We start from the raw sequence: 15,332 nt of genomic DNA, 5'->3' as shown, positions 1-15,332 counted from the left end.
GGACGAGAAGGTAATGCCGAATTACCTCCTTACCATCCTTGACAGGGTAGCCAGGACATGGTTAAAAACCTATCACCGAGAACAATCTATTCATGGGAGCAACTTTACGATGCATTCTAAGCCAACATCTAGGTTACATAAGTTCGCCCCGGCATGAAAAACGATCTCTACCATTGCGAGCGGACGGGGAATGAAACCTTGCTCAAGTTCGTATGTCGCTTCAGTAATATCCATAACAACATCTCCAAGGTCAGTGACTACGACGTCATACATGCATTCACTCGGGGGGTCAAGAGCCGAAGATGCATTGAAGACATCGTAATTCAGGAGCCTAAGACAGTCAAAGATCTCATGAAGATCGTCGATGAGTTAGCCAAGGCTGAAGATGCACTCCTCTTTATGAAGGAGAAGACTCAGTGCATCAAACACCCTCAACCCAGGCTCAAGGGTCAAGGCCAAGCGCAAGAAGAACATCAAGGGAGGTAAGGGTAAGAAAAATAATTCTGAGGAAGTTTTCGTAGATCTGCTTTACACCCATCCCAACAAGCATCTCGGTTCTTCCTAGGGCAAGAGCTCTGCACCAGGCTCTGGTAAACACGACGGTAAACCTTGGTGCGACCTTCACCAGACCGACAACCATAGCCTCCATGAGTGTCGCCTTTGGAAGAAGATGGTCAAAGTAGAGGTTGGGAAAGTAGCCAAAGGAAAGAAGACCCAGGACATGGCATAGAGTAGGGATTCTAGCTCCAGCAGTAGTGAGGGTGACATGGATCTAATGTCTTTTCAGCCAGGCGAGAGGACGCTCAACCACATATTTGGTGGTTCTACTTCAACAAGTCCAAAATATAGCACAAGACGGTGGCCCGAGAAGTCTTAGCTGCCATCCCCAAGGGTCGTCAGATCGTTAAGTGGTCAAACATTGAGATCTCCTTTGGCCAAGAAAATTGCCCTGATAACTTTGTACAGCTAGGCCGCTTCTCGATAGTGGTCGAGCCTACGATAAATAACTACAGGGTTACCTGAGTTCTTATCGACGGAGGGAGTTCCCTAAACATCCTCTTCATTAACGTGCTCGAAGGGATGCATATCTCCCATCTGCTATCAAGCCAATTACTTAAGCCTTCCACGATATAGTACTGAAATCTTCAGCCACCCCCATTAGCCAGATATCGCTCCCGGTTAACTTTGGGAAGCACGACAACTTCCAGATAGAAAAGATTCTATTCGACGTGGTTGACTTCTAGATGACATACAATGCTATCTTGAGAAGACCTACTCTTGCCAAATTCATGGCAACCATGTATTATGCTTATCAGTGCATAAAAATCCAGGGACCCAAGGGAGTTATCATCGTCTAGGGTTGTCCCATGGTAGGTCTCGATTGCAATAAACGAAGTTTGGAGATGGCCACGTAGCATCAACCTGATAAGGAGACAAAAAACTCGAGGCCCAAGGTCATCATGAAGTCTCACAGTGAAGTTAAAGCAGTTCCTTTGGACCCAGTAGAGCCATCCAAGACCGTTCAGATCAGCTCCAACCTGGATCCCAAATAGGACTCACGCTTATCACCTTCCTCTGGGTAAACGCCGACGTGTTCACCTGGCAACCATTAGACATGCCCGGGATCCCCAAGCAGGTGGTTGAGCACAGACTAACTATGCAACCCAATGTAAAGTTGGTCAAGCAGAAACTCCTACGGTTCGTGTTTGACTGAAAAGAAGCCATTAAAGAGGAAATTGAAAGGCTTGCCAAAGCGGGTTTTTCGGGAGATGGATCACCCCGAGTGGCTTGCGAACCCCGTCATGGTCAAAAAATCGAACAACAAATGATGAATGTGTGTTGACTACATTGATCTCAACAAAATCTACCCTAAGGACGATTTTCCTCTTCCATGAATAAATCAGATAGTTGACTCCACCTCTGGTTGAGAATATCTAAGCCTTCTTGATGCCTACTCCGGTTATCACCATATTAGCATGCATCTAGAGGATGAGGATAATACCTCCTTTATCACTTTGTTTGGAGTCTATTGCTATGTTAAGATGCCCTTTTGATTGAAGAATACCAGTTCCACATACTAACAGGAAATGCAGATAACACTCTATGATCAGATCAGCCAGAATGTCGAGGCCTACGTAGATGATCTCATCATCAAAACCAAAAAAGACGGAAGATATCATCTCCGACCTGCAAGAAACATTCAACAACATGTGCAAGAATCGAGTCATGCTAATCCCGGAGCAGTGCACGTTTGGAGTTGATGCGGGGAAACTACTCGGTTACCTGATGTCCAACCAGGGATCAAAGTCAATCTGAGAAGATCAAAGCTATTGAAGAGATGCAACCTCCCATGTCAGTGCAAGAAGTTCAAATACTAACCGGATGTATGGCAAACCTTAGACATTTTATTTCCCGACTTGGAGATCGAGGACTTCCCTTCTTCAAGCTACTATGACAACATGACAAGTTTGAATTGTCAAAAGAGGAAGATGAGGCATTCAAAAATTTGAAGAGGTATCTTTCTTCCCCCTGTGCTAATTGCTCCCAACCCTAATGTAGATCTGCTCTTATACATCACGGCCCGACCACGTGCTGCAAGTGGGGTATTGATGGTGGAAAGAAAAGAGCAAGACAAACTAGAGAAAAGCCTACGACCGGTGTACTACATTAGTGAAGTGCTCCATGGTACTAAAGAACACTACTCGTAGGTGCAGAAGCTACTATATGCTATACTAATGGCCTCTCGCAAATTGTGACATTACCTCCAGGCTCACAAGATTACTGTACCATCAATATTCGGACTTGGCGAGATCCTGCTATTGTGATCATCTTCACGGTTTTGGTTTTGACTTCAGGGGACAAAGCTGAGAATCTTTGGATGGTGGGGTGGTACCCTGGCCTCGGTCTCCTCCCTTCGGTTGACCGATGTCAATTCCCAAAAATGACAGGATTAGCCTCTTACGAAACAGAGGACACAAAAAATATTATATATATATTTAGATAAAAGGCATAGCCCTCTGCCATCATGTGGTGGAAAAAGACACAAAATACATTAAGTGCCCGATGACATCAACCCTTCAAGTACTTGCTAATGGTCTTTGAAATATAGTTTCTGCGTGACCTATACAATATATCTATGCATGGCACGAAGGTTGATGCTCCTCCTCCTCTAGCAAGGCAGCCTATTCCAGACTTGGGATGAACCAAGTGCCCGGCGCCCACTGATATGCTGCGGGGACTGCCTAGGCGATGGCTAGGGCATTCGCCATAATGTCCCACTGCCATACTTAATATTGGGCTCTGCCTTGGTCATTGAGCCATTTGATGAAGTGAATGCAGCCTTTGCGAAGGCCTATGAGGTCCTTTTCTCCTGCTAGGATGTACCATGTGTCATCCCAGCTCTGTAATATGATCTTGTTATGGAGCTCTGGGGTTGCCATCTAGTTTTCACAACCGGGGAGCTTCCATTCCCTATTGTTGCCTTGGAAGCTATATGGTGCCTCCGGAAGTGACATCTACTGGACACTATCTGGTGACATAGCCCCAGGCGTGGCACTTTGGAGAGGATTACGTGACCTCCCTGTGAGGAACGATGACATCCTAAGAGGGGGGGGGGGGTTGAATTAGGATACATAGAAACTAATGGCTCCAAAAACTTCACAAGATAAACCTATCTTAATTTCTATCTAAATGTGCTATAGGTTTATCTAGTGTGTCTACTCTATGTTGAAGAGGATTGTAACCTACTCTAGCAAGGTAAATTGCAAATATGTAAATGCGAAAACGTAAATATGGTAGAGAGATAAACTTGGCACAAGAGATTTTTATCCCGTCATATCGGTGGCCCACGAGCCACCACTAGTCCACATTGGAGCTCCACAAAGGATATGCTCATGATCGCCAAGTCTCTTTCGGTCACGACTCTTGAGCTACTAAGTCACCAAGACAAGGCTTCAAGCACGATGAGCCACTATGCCACCAAGGCGAGGTTTCACCACTAACCTCTCTTCCAGTCACTTGTACGCTGCCTTCACTTCAGAGCTTTAGTCACAAAGATAAGGGCCTCCGTGTCCCCACATAATCTTCTTACCGCCGCTCCACACCAAGTCGGAGCGTCAACAAGTTAACGGCGAGTCACAAAGACTTCAAGACGCAAGCGTACCTCTCGGTACACGATTGGATCACTCCTTGATCCACTCTCTAGGTTGCAATGCCTAGCAACACTTCTCTCTAGGCTTATAAGCACTAATCACTCTCTAATTGTGTGCTTAATTACCTTGGATGAGCACTTTTAACATTTTGATGGCTTGGATGTCTTCTCAAGTGTATATGGGTTTCTCTGGACTCCAGTACCTTCAAATGGACGAGTGGGTGAGTATTTATAGCCCTAAACTTGCCAACTAGCCATTGCTCCAACGACTCAATTTTATTGTGAACACTAGATGATCCGGTGATAATAATAGTACAAGCATCGGGCAATCCGGTGTGTACATCAGTTAATACTACCCGTTGAAACTCCACTCAAATTTCTTCTCAACACCAGATTGCCTGGTGTATACTTCATTTTCATCACCAGACTATCCAATGTGTATACTTGAACCTGACCAAGCCAACTTCTTCACTGTTCAATTGTTCAGTGTATTGATCTTCTGATCACTGAACCTTCCGGTGTGTATAGTTTCATCTTCTCAGGATTTTTCACACACTCTATTAAATGCTTCAGTGTGAGTCTCCAGTGCACACAAATTTGATCACCGGACCATGTGATGCCTTGATCTTCACTCTTCAACTCTCGAAACGCCTCTGCAAGAAATAGTCCGGTGTGTTTGACACAAGCGTTGGACCTTCCGGTGTGTTGCTCTTCTTCTGCTCGAAAGCAAAACACTCCAGTGATGCTCAGTGCCTAACACTAGATCATCTAGTGAGGTCTTTCTCCTCTGCTGAAAATACTCTGGTAAGTAATGCCTTCAGTACACCGGACTATCCGGTGAGAAAAAATCTCGTGGGATTTCTCCAATTCAACCAAACTTTGTCCCAGCTGCGGTGGCTTCTTCATATATTGCATCCATGAGACCTTCTAACATATATTCTTGACAAACACGTTAGTCCCAATAACTATGTTATCATTAATCACCAAAATCACAAGTATAGCCTAATAGGGCCATTTTCGCTACACTCCCGTTGGAATGATCCGCGAAGCTTCTTCCCCTTTGGGCCATATCCATGACCATAGCTCCTCCATTGGCTCTGATGTCCAACAGTCTATGCTACCGACTTGCCACCATGATGCTTGCTGTAACACACTAATTTTTCTAATTCCAAATTTTTCTCAATATTTGTTAAAATTCAAATGAATTTAAATATTTTATTTTAAAAGAGAGAAAACCCTATTTTATATGAAAGAAAAAGAAAATGACATAGGATATAAGTGAATATTTTGCATTCATGCTGAATTAGGAAAGTGGTATTTTATTTGAATTTTTGATGAATTTATTTGAAGAGTTTTTGCCTGGTTTTTGAATTTGAATTTGGATTTTGAATTCATAGGAAAAAGGAAAAGATTAAAACCTCTCACAGGCTGTCTTTCTCCTTTTCGGCCCAACTCCTCGGCCTCGGCCCAGCCGCCCCGGCTTTCCTCTCCCACCTGGGCCTCAACCCAGCCTCAGCCCAGTCGTGCGCGCGCCAGCCCACACGCCGAAGACACCGCGCCAAGCAGCCCACACCCGAGTCGCTGACATGCGGTTCCCGCATGTCAGGACCTTCTTCCTCCTCAGTCGGACTCCGACTCAGAGACGGGAACGCGCCAGCCGCCGATTTTCGTTCGAATCCGAGGCCAAACCGAACCTGAGAGCTTCTAGAGAGATGCCAAATCAAACCCCCGGGATCCCCTCTATCTCTAACCTACCATATCTCTAAGGATTCCGCGTTTAAACGGGGAAACCGAGCTCGGATTTGGTCCTCCGCCGCCGTGTCCAAGTCAAACGCGTTGCGCCGTCGCCCTGGACACCCCGAGCTTCCTATATAAGTAGAGCCTCCCTCCCCGAACGCATCTCAAACAGAATTCGCCAAAACCCGAGCCTTAGACGCCAAGTTCAGAGCTCGCCGCGCTGCCCTCGCCGCCGCTTCGACCGAGCTCGCCGCCACGCCGTTCCAGAGCCTTGCAGTGCTATCCGAGCCCACCATTGCGAGTGCCTGCCACCACATAAGCTTTTCCCATCGTCGATTTGATCTCTGCGCCGCCGGAGAGTCTTCTCCGACGAGTTCCCGAAGCCGCCGCCGCCCCCTTCCGTCGCCGACCACCTTCCTGTGCCGCACAGCCTTCGGTAAGCCCCAAAACGAGATCGTCGTTCCCTCCTGATGCTTTTCCGCCGCTTGTCGTCGTGATCCGAGACCGGCCAGTGAGTCGCCGCCGTGCCCGAGCTCGGCTCCGCCGAGAACCTCTCCGCCGACCATCCCCTTTGAGCTCAGCCGTTGGATCTAACCTCATCGGCCCAGATTAGATCTAATCGTACCCCTTCGGTCAACCAATCAGTAGCTGCCACGTGTGGCCACTTAACACAGTCATCAGTCATGCCATGTCACCCATCCACCTCAGCCGCCACCTCAGCCTTTCAGCTGATGTGTCACCCTTGTCACCATGCCACGTCAGCCTGAGCTACCCAGTCAGTAATTCAAACCTTTTTCAGTATAAAAATAAATCTGTTAATTCCTTTAATTGGTAATTTTGCAATTTAGCCCCTGAACTTTTCTGAAATAATAAAAGAGCCCTATCTTTTTACAGTTAGGTCCCTATACTTTTTCATAATTACTTTTTGGTCCCTCTGTTTTTACAAAAAGGTCCCTGGACTTTCCGATAATTCAATTTAAGTTCTTTTCTTTTTTCCAGATTTAACCCTAGACTTGTTTTAGCCCTAATTTTTCCATCGTAACTCCGATTTAAGCGATTCTTGCGTCGATGGATTCGTTTTTCAGTGCTCTTTCTTTTTAGCCAGTTTTTATCTTGTTGTTCTTTTGTTTTGTGCTCTGTTCTTAGTATATCTTGTTTGTTTGTTTGCCGGTAATTGTGCGATTAGCCGATAGCGTCCCGGATCAATTTGAAGAACATCAAGACCAGGAGCAAGAATACACTAAGCAGCAGCAAGGAGAAGGCAACTGTCCTTGATCATATTGAACCTACATTTTTAAATGTTTTGTTTTACAAAACTGCATGCAATGTCTTTCAATATGATGGGTAGTCACCTATGTTAGGGTTTTCCCTAGATTTTCCCTTATCATCCTTTGGAACCTAGATGGTATATGGTTAGATGTCCTTTGTGGGTAGATTTCTTAGCCTTGCTTTTGAGATATTGGGAAGTGTCATAATTTTGACTAATGAGCATATGCAGTAATGATGGTTAATATGATAATGTTTTAGCAACATGGAACCTTAGGTCTTGAGCATAGGGATGTTGGTGATGGTTGTCATGGTTATGATATTGGTTTTGTGTTTGCTCAAGTAACCTAAGTAAGGACCGGTTCGTGGAGCGACAACCCAAGAAGTAACGTACCAACCACGAGGCTGATATGGGTAAAGTGTGATATACTGATTAAAGTCTGTCCAGTGTGCGTTGGGTCAGCACAAAAGAGGGCTTCTGGGTAGGAGCTTTGCTTGCGTAAAGCCTGGTGGTGAAACCTAGTGGGCAGACATGCACTGGATTAGTCTCCGGTCAGTGGAAAGTGTCATACAGTGATTCTTGGCGGCACACCACTGGCGTGTGTTAAGTGTCTTGCAAACACGGCAACATGGAATTCACTGACTCGTGGGTAAAGTTGGACAACCTCTGCAGAGTGTAAAACTGTTATAACAGCCGTGCTCACGGATATGAGAGACTTGGATCCTCACATGATTAGATGGTGGTTTGGTTTTGATTCTGGTACAGGGAGTACTAGATGTTGTGGTTTAGTCTTAGTACGGGGAGTACTAGACGGTTGTGGTATGCAGGGTGGAGAACCTTGTATGCTAGATGATGGATTGCTGGGTTACATTCATTTAATACATGTCTAATGCTTTTGAGTCCAAATATGTTTTCATTACTCGCATTTGCGCAAATAATACCTTGTGTCATCCTACTCTTGATATAAGCCTGCATGTCATTATTTTCCCACACTTGCTGAGTACATTATGTGCTCACCTTTGCTTTCTCCTACCAAAAATATATGCTGCTCAGTGGAAGACTTTGAGGATTTCCAAGACGACGACCTGGTGTTCTAAGGAGCGTATCTTCCAGTCAGTGCCTGTGGAGTTTTGGTCGCCAATGCTTTCGTTCCGCTGCCCTCGTTTAGATGATGTCATTTAGGTTAAATTTTGAGATTGCTTAGGTAAAGTCTTTTTATTGTAAGAGGTGAATGTTTAAATAAATAAAGTATTACTTTTGTGTGTTAAACTTCCTGGGCACACATAAGCCGCACTTGGTTTTGATCGTTAAAACCGGGTGTGACAGAGGTGGTATCAGAGTCATACTGACTGTAGGATCGCAAGCCTAGTTAGCATGGTCATCCTAAGGAATTTCCTAGTCGTCTAAACCCATCCAAGCCTTTCTATAGATCTCAAACTTGTCTCTTGCTATCCATAAGACTATTTCTTACATCCCATCTCTTCCTTTTTAGATGGTTCGCCAGCTACTTACTGCCCGCAAGTTAACCGGAGGACGTCCACCTATTCTACCACGTGTGCCAACTGAAGAGGAGATTGATGACCCCACCTTCCGGAATATGGATCCCGTTCCTGATGTTTATGAGAGTGATGGTCTTCATGCTGGACATCTTTCGCGTCTTATTTGGGGGATACTTTCTGGACTTGGACATACTCGGAAGCCAGTCTACAGGGGAGTAAAGAAACTATACCCTGGATATGTGGAATGGAAGGTTGAAGTCACTATTTATGACTACGAACGAAGTCAAGACGAGGGTATGGAAGTTCGAAGAGTGGTGGGCATTCACTCAGCAATGGTCCCGAGAGCAACCTTCACCGCTGGAGTTCGAGATGCGGCTCGTCAAGCCATATCCCGTGTTCGTGATCAATACAACAACAAGATGGACAATTCTCCGTATGCTTATTGTCCCCGCAGAACTCGGGGAAGTGACGAACCGTTCGTGAAGAGCACCTTTGGAGAAAACCCCAAGCTACGAGAGCAAGTTGCCCTTACCATGGCCTTGGAGGACGAGCTCAACTGTGCTTTATGGGAGTTGGGAGAAGTTCACCAGCACCTTGCCTTCGTCTCCGCTTCCCTTGAGGATGAACAAGATGCAAATCAAGAGGAATTTGAAGATGACGAAGAAGACTTGTCTATCCACTCACCCCCGCGCAAGAGGATCTGCTTCAACACCCCCGCTACCTCTGAGGATGGATCAGTTGATTCCTCCCCCTCAGGGTCCCACACTAGAGAGGAGTCCCAGTAGTGTAGTCTTTCCATAGTAGTCTTTTCCTTATTAGAACCTAGCATCGATGTAATCGTTAAGGGTAATATTAATGTTAGTGTGAGCTTTGTTATGGTGCTAAGTGTGCAAGTTGGAGTTTTTGCTTGAGTGCTGATGCGAGCTGTGGGATGCTTTGGCACTTTGTCCACAGACGCATCTTTATTTCTATATAATATAATATAGATGGGTTCCTTTAGTTAAACTTCTCCAGACTTGCTCATCTACTTCTGTTCTTTTCTTCAACCCTAACCAGATGGTTAACACAAGGAGGAGCATTAACACTCAAGAGGAGAACAACAACAACCAGAATCCATCCCCGCTCCCTCCATCAACCTTGGAGCAGCAGATGGCTATGCAAACTCAAATCTTGCAAGCTTTAGCTCAAACAATGGTGCATATGCAACAACAACAACCAAACCATGTTCCTCAACCACATCAACCATCAAGGCTTGGAGAATTCAAACGAACTCAACCCCTAGTCTTCAGTCATGCAGTGGAACCAATGGATGCAGATGATTGGCTGAAGGATACAGATAGGAAGCTACACGTTGCACAGTGTAATGATAGGGAGATGGTTCTCTACGCCTCACATCAACTCACTGGTCAAGCCCTAGATTGGTGGGAAGTCTACTGCGTAGCACATGAAAACCCTGCATCTTTCACATGGATGGAGTTTAAAGCTAGTTTCCGCACCCATCATCTTTCCTCTGGAGATGTACGTCTGAAAAAGAAGGAGTTCATGAGTTTGAAGCAAGGACCCATGATTGTGAGGGAGTACCTGACCAAGTTTACTCAGTTATCCAGATACGCACCAAATGAAGTGGACACGGAGGAGAAGAAACAGGAACATTTCCTGGAAGGCCTGAATGACGCCATAGAATATGCTTTGCTACCCCAGGAGTTTTCCAATTTCCAAGCATTGGTAAACAAAGCCCTAATGGTTGAGCACAAGCGCCGCCAGCTGGAAGAGAAGAAGAGGAAGATGTCATTCCAAGGACAAGGAAGCAACACACGATCCCGTGGAGCTACCCAGATGTCTCCGCAAGGCCCCATGTTTCGTTCCATCGTTCAGTATCGGACTCAGACACAAAACTCCGTTCAGCGCTCCAACTACCAGACGCCCCGATCGACCCCACCGGCCACACCTCAAATCAAGAGCAGCCCAGCAACTCCAGGCCCGAACAAAGGATGTTTCTATTGTGGAGAAGAAGGGCACTATGTGAATAAATACCCTAAGAAGACGCAAGATCTGGCCCGAACCAACAACACACCAAGGACAACTCCAACCCCAGCCCAGTCACGCAATGGAAGTCAGAACCCCAGCCAGAATAATTGTGGACAACAGAACTATGTGCATGGGAAGGTCAACCATGTCACAGTAGAAGAGGCTATTGATGCTCAAGATGTGGTGTACGGTATGTTCCTCGTTAACTCCTGACCTGCATATGTTTTGTTTGATTCTGGAGCTTCGCATTCTTTTATCACCATTCAATATGTCACAAAGCATGGATTGCCTATGGTTATGATGAAGAATAATATGTTTATTAGCTCGCCTGGGGGGAATTTGAAGGCAAAATATATAGCACTATGGTGGAGAAGAACGAGGCGCTTGACGGCTTCTCCGTTAAAAACGGCAAGACACTCGCGGCTTCATCTTCTCCTTCCTCGTGTTATTCTGGTGAGGATGGACGGAGGGAGGAACAAGGGTAGCGACTCCGACGATGGTGATTAGTAGAAAATCCCTCACCAAAACCATGGTCGTAGAGTAGCAACCCACGGTGGGGATTCCAAATCATTGTCATCGGGGATGTCAATGATCTCGGACTGCGACACTGGCAAGTTCAGCTGAGAGTTAGGGCGTCACTAACCTTAACCTCTCATTGGGTATGTTAAAGCAGTCTCTCCTTCCTCTTCGTTGGGTAGCTCTTTTAGGACTTTTTGTAGTCATCTCTCCATTAGTTTTATCTGTAAAAGACCAAAAAAAATCTTGTTAAATGGAAGATTTATACTTCTACTAGAGTACATGTGTATGACAGTAATCCTTCTTTTGAATACAAGGAGGTTTTAACAAGTGTTTGACATCTCTTTCGGATAGTTTTGAGATTTGCGAAATTTGTTATCGAGATGTTTGCCGTGACTAGGGATGAAAACAGATCGAATACGGATGGATAATGGTCATTCCATATCCTTATCCTTATTTTTAATTGGAAACAAAAACGAATATAGAAATCGCGGATATGGATAGTAACGGAAACAAATATTGTGTGAATATGATTCGAATACAAATACGGTTCTAGATATTTGTCAAGTTATTAAGACCCCTTGAATTGTGCGTATAAAAATAATAAAATAACAATGTAGTATAACATCACACATAAGGGAAATAAATTATGCATATAAAAACAACAAAAATAATAATGTAGTCTAAGTAGTTAGGGCCGTGGTGGGCTCTTGCCCTGTTGGCAATGGTGATGGGTTTGTTCTTCAATGGGTCGGGTGAATCTGATATTATACGTATCCTTATTTGGATATTTATTGAATATATAACTATAGGGTATATGCACATAAGGAGTATATCATACACAGACAGGGTATGTATAACACATATTAGGTAGCTCCAGATATCACGGAACTGAATCAGCAGTACCTGACACACCCAGAATCAAGGAAGTACATACTAGGAAGGTTTAGATTGGTTACCCAACTTGATACGATCAGTACTCTAAACAGATCTATCTACTTGGACATCAAGGAAGACAACACACTATCGACTACGGCTGGATAGTAGTTGGTATCTCACCCCTATATAAGGTGAAAAGGCTGGGAGAGGAAGTGGACAACAGAAAAGATGACGAAAAGAGAGAGGCAAGCATCAAGACCCTAGCAGAGGAGCTAATCGATATCTTTAGCTCTAGGTTAGATTAGATCCGATTAACTCCTTGTAATAGTCTTAGCCACATTGTTTGTACTCGAGATCATCAATATACGGCAACAACACCCCCACAGTGAAAGTGCATCTAGCCCCTATGTGTGGTTTTGGTAATTAATGATAATACCTATGGACTAACAATGGTGTTGAGTTTGTTAGTAGGTTGTTCCATAGGTGATGCATGGATGAGAGATATGCATGAGCTCTAGGTAAATGGGGAGATTGAAAATGCATCGAGATGAATGAGCTCTAGGTGATGCTCGGGTAAGTGATGATAATGCCTATGGACTAACAATCATATTGAGAATTGCTATTAGGTTATTCCATAGAAGATGCATAAATGATGAAGCATGGATTCTTTAAGAAATGCCATGAGTTCAAAGAATTGCATCAAAAGTCATTGAGAGTTTAGTGATGCTCATAAGAAGAAGAAGAAGCTCAATAAGATTAGTAATAAGCTTGAAGGCTAAGTTACTTGTGGAGATCAAGTAACTAAAGGTATGACTTTTAATAGAGTTTTATGGACTAACCCGTGTGCTATGTGTTTAAGAATGAGTGGGGTTAGGTTCTATATGAAGATTGACAATATGCATGAAGTCTAACAAGTTACTTGTGGAGATCAAGTAACTTAAGGTATAAATGCTGTCATTTAGGTTTTATGGACTAACCCATGTGCTTTATGCTTGAGAGTGAGTTGGGGTTAGGATGCATAAGAAGGCATAAGTTGAATTGAAATCATATATGCCAAGAGTGAAGAACAAGAGTGGACTCCATATTTGATAAAATGAATTCCTTGAAGATGTTGAATTCAAAGTGGTTTTCTATAGCAAGACGGTGAAGGGCAAGCAAGACTCGACTGCGATGGACCATCCGTGGTGAAGGGCAAGCAAATGGCTTGGCGCCGAAGGACCAAGACGGTGGTGAAGAGCGAGTGAAGGCTTTGCACCGATGGACCGTGCAAGGTCATGGGAAGCTATGGATGATTCACATCAATCATATGAAGAATCAAGTGAAGAATATATGGAAGTTGGCAACCCTCAAGGTTTGAAAGAAAGAAGCGGTACTTGAAAGTATTCAAAAGGCTCAAATTGGTTCAAATGTGTTTTATCTTTGAAATTGAGTCTAGGTATGCCACACTATTAAGAGGGATGCAACGTGAGCTAATTGTCACGTCTCAGTGCTCAAGAGTTCCCAACCAAACCCAAAGTGAGAGTTTGTTGTTAAGAGTCCGGAGCGGAAAGTGCGGAAGTGTCCAAAATGGGTTTTGGAGTGTTCCTAATTTGATCATATATGTTTTAGGTCATAAATTCAGTTGGGATGTGTAGCCCTCTGAATAAGCTTTCCATAGAGTCCAAAATCGTCGAAATCGGACTCCGGGATCAAAAGTTATCGCCGTTTTTCGGAGGTCAGCTGTGCTGTGGCCGGAGACTCCAGTGTAGGCCGGATTCTCCAGTACCTGGAAAGGCCGGAGACTCCGGTGAAGTCCGGATACTCTGGTACCTGGAGTGGCTGGAGACTCCGGGAAGTCTTTGGGGCTGTTTTCTGTGTTAAGTGCCGACCGGGGACTCCGGTGTAGGCCGGATACTCCGGTAAAAGTCCAGAAAAGAGCGTAACGGCTAGTTCTGACACGTTCTGTGACCGTTTTGACGTCGTTTTTGGAATTAGGACCGGATACTCCGGTGTTCACCGGATACTCCGGTGTATGTGTGTCAGAACAGTAATGGCTAGTTGTTTGAAGTGGGCTATTTATACCCCACTCACCCCCTCCTTTGGGGCTGCTGCAAGGGCACGAAAGAAACACTTTTTAGAGCCAAAAGGACTCCCTCCCACTCCATTCTAGTGTGTGATTTGAGAAGAAAAATTAGTTGGGTTGAGAGATTGGAAGATTCAGTGCAAGTGAGCCAAATCCAATCTTGAGCACTTGAGTTTTTGACAAGAAGTTCTCGAAGCGTTTGTTACTCTTGGAGGTGAAGCCTCCTAGCCGGCTAGGTGTCGCCGGTGAGCTCCCGCACGTGTGGTGAGCTACGGGAAAGTTTGTGAAGGTCGATCTCGCCTCCGAAAGAGAAGAGATAAAGCTTGTGGATCGAGGAAAGCGGTTGAAAGAGACCCGGCTCGTTGGAGCTTCCTCAACGGAGACGTAGGATTTACGGTGGTGAATCCGAACTTCGGGAAACAAATTTTGTGTCTCCTCTTTGTTCCTCTATTTTTGAATTCTTGCTCAAATCTTTGTGCATATTGCTCGATCTACTTGTTTATGTGTATTTGAGTGTAGGTTCTCCATGGATCTACTTGGAATCATCTCCAGGAACACACGACATCACTTGGTTTGAGCTAGAACTCTCTACCCATCCTTTTTATTCAGTTTCGAGCTCTGTTCTGTACAGAAACCGAAGAATTCGGACTTTACCGGAGTTTCCAGACCTGTACACACTAGAGTATCCGGACTACACCGGATACTCCGGATAAACAGTAATTTCAGGTATATGAACAGTGTTTTAGCCTTTTTCAATTTAAGTTTTATTGCATCTCTTGCTAGAATTGAATAATTTTTGTCACCTTAGGATTGTAATTTTCACACTTATTTAGGGTGATTGTGCACTAGTTGAGCCTAGCATATTTAGGTTTCTCACTTGTGAAAAACCCGTTAGTTTATATTCCGCTGCAAGTTTAGACCAACTGTAAAAGGGGACGAATTTTTGTAAAACGCCTATTCACCCCCCTCTAGGCGACATCATTGTCCTTTCACACAGGACGTAGGGTATTACTCCAATCGGAGGCCCTAACTTGTATACATTGTGTGTCACGTGTCGTGAATAATCCCTGCACTTGAAGGTACCTAGTTATTTTACGGACATATTATCGAGAACTAATCTTCAACAATATTATCCGAATATTATCTGTTTTCGTATCCGTATTCGTCTCAAAAAGCGCTTTTGTTTCCATATCC

The sequence above is a fragment of the Phragmites australis genome, chromosome 2 (assembly GCF_958298935.1).
Source record: "Phragmites australis chromosome 2, lpPhrAust1.1, whole genome shotgun sequence".
NCBI classification, from domain to species: domain Eukaryota; kingdom Viridiplantae; phylum Streptophyta; class Magnoliopsida; order Poales; family Poaceae; genus Phragmites; species Phragmites australis.
The sequence above is the reverse complement of the archived record's forward strand: the minus strand, read 5'-3'. Positions refer to the sequence as shown.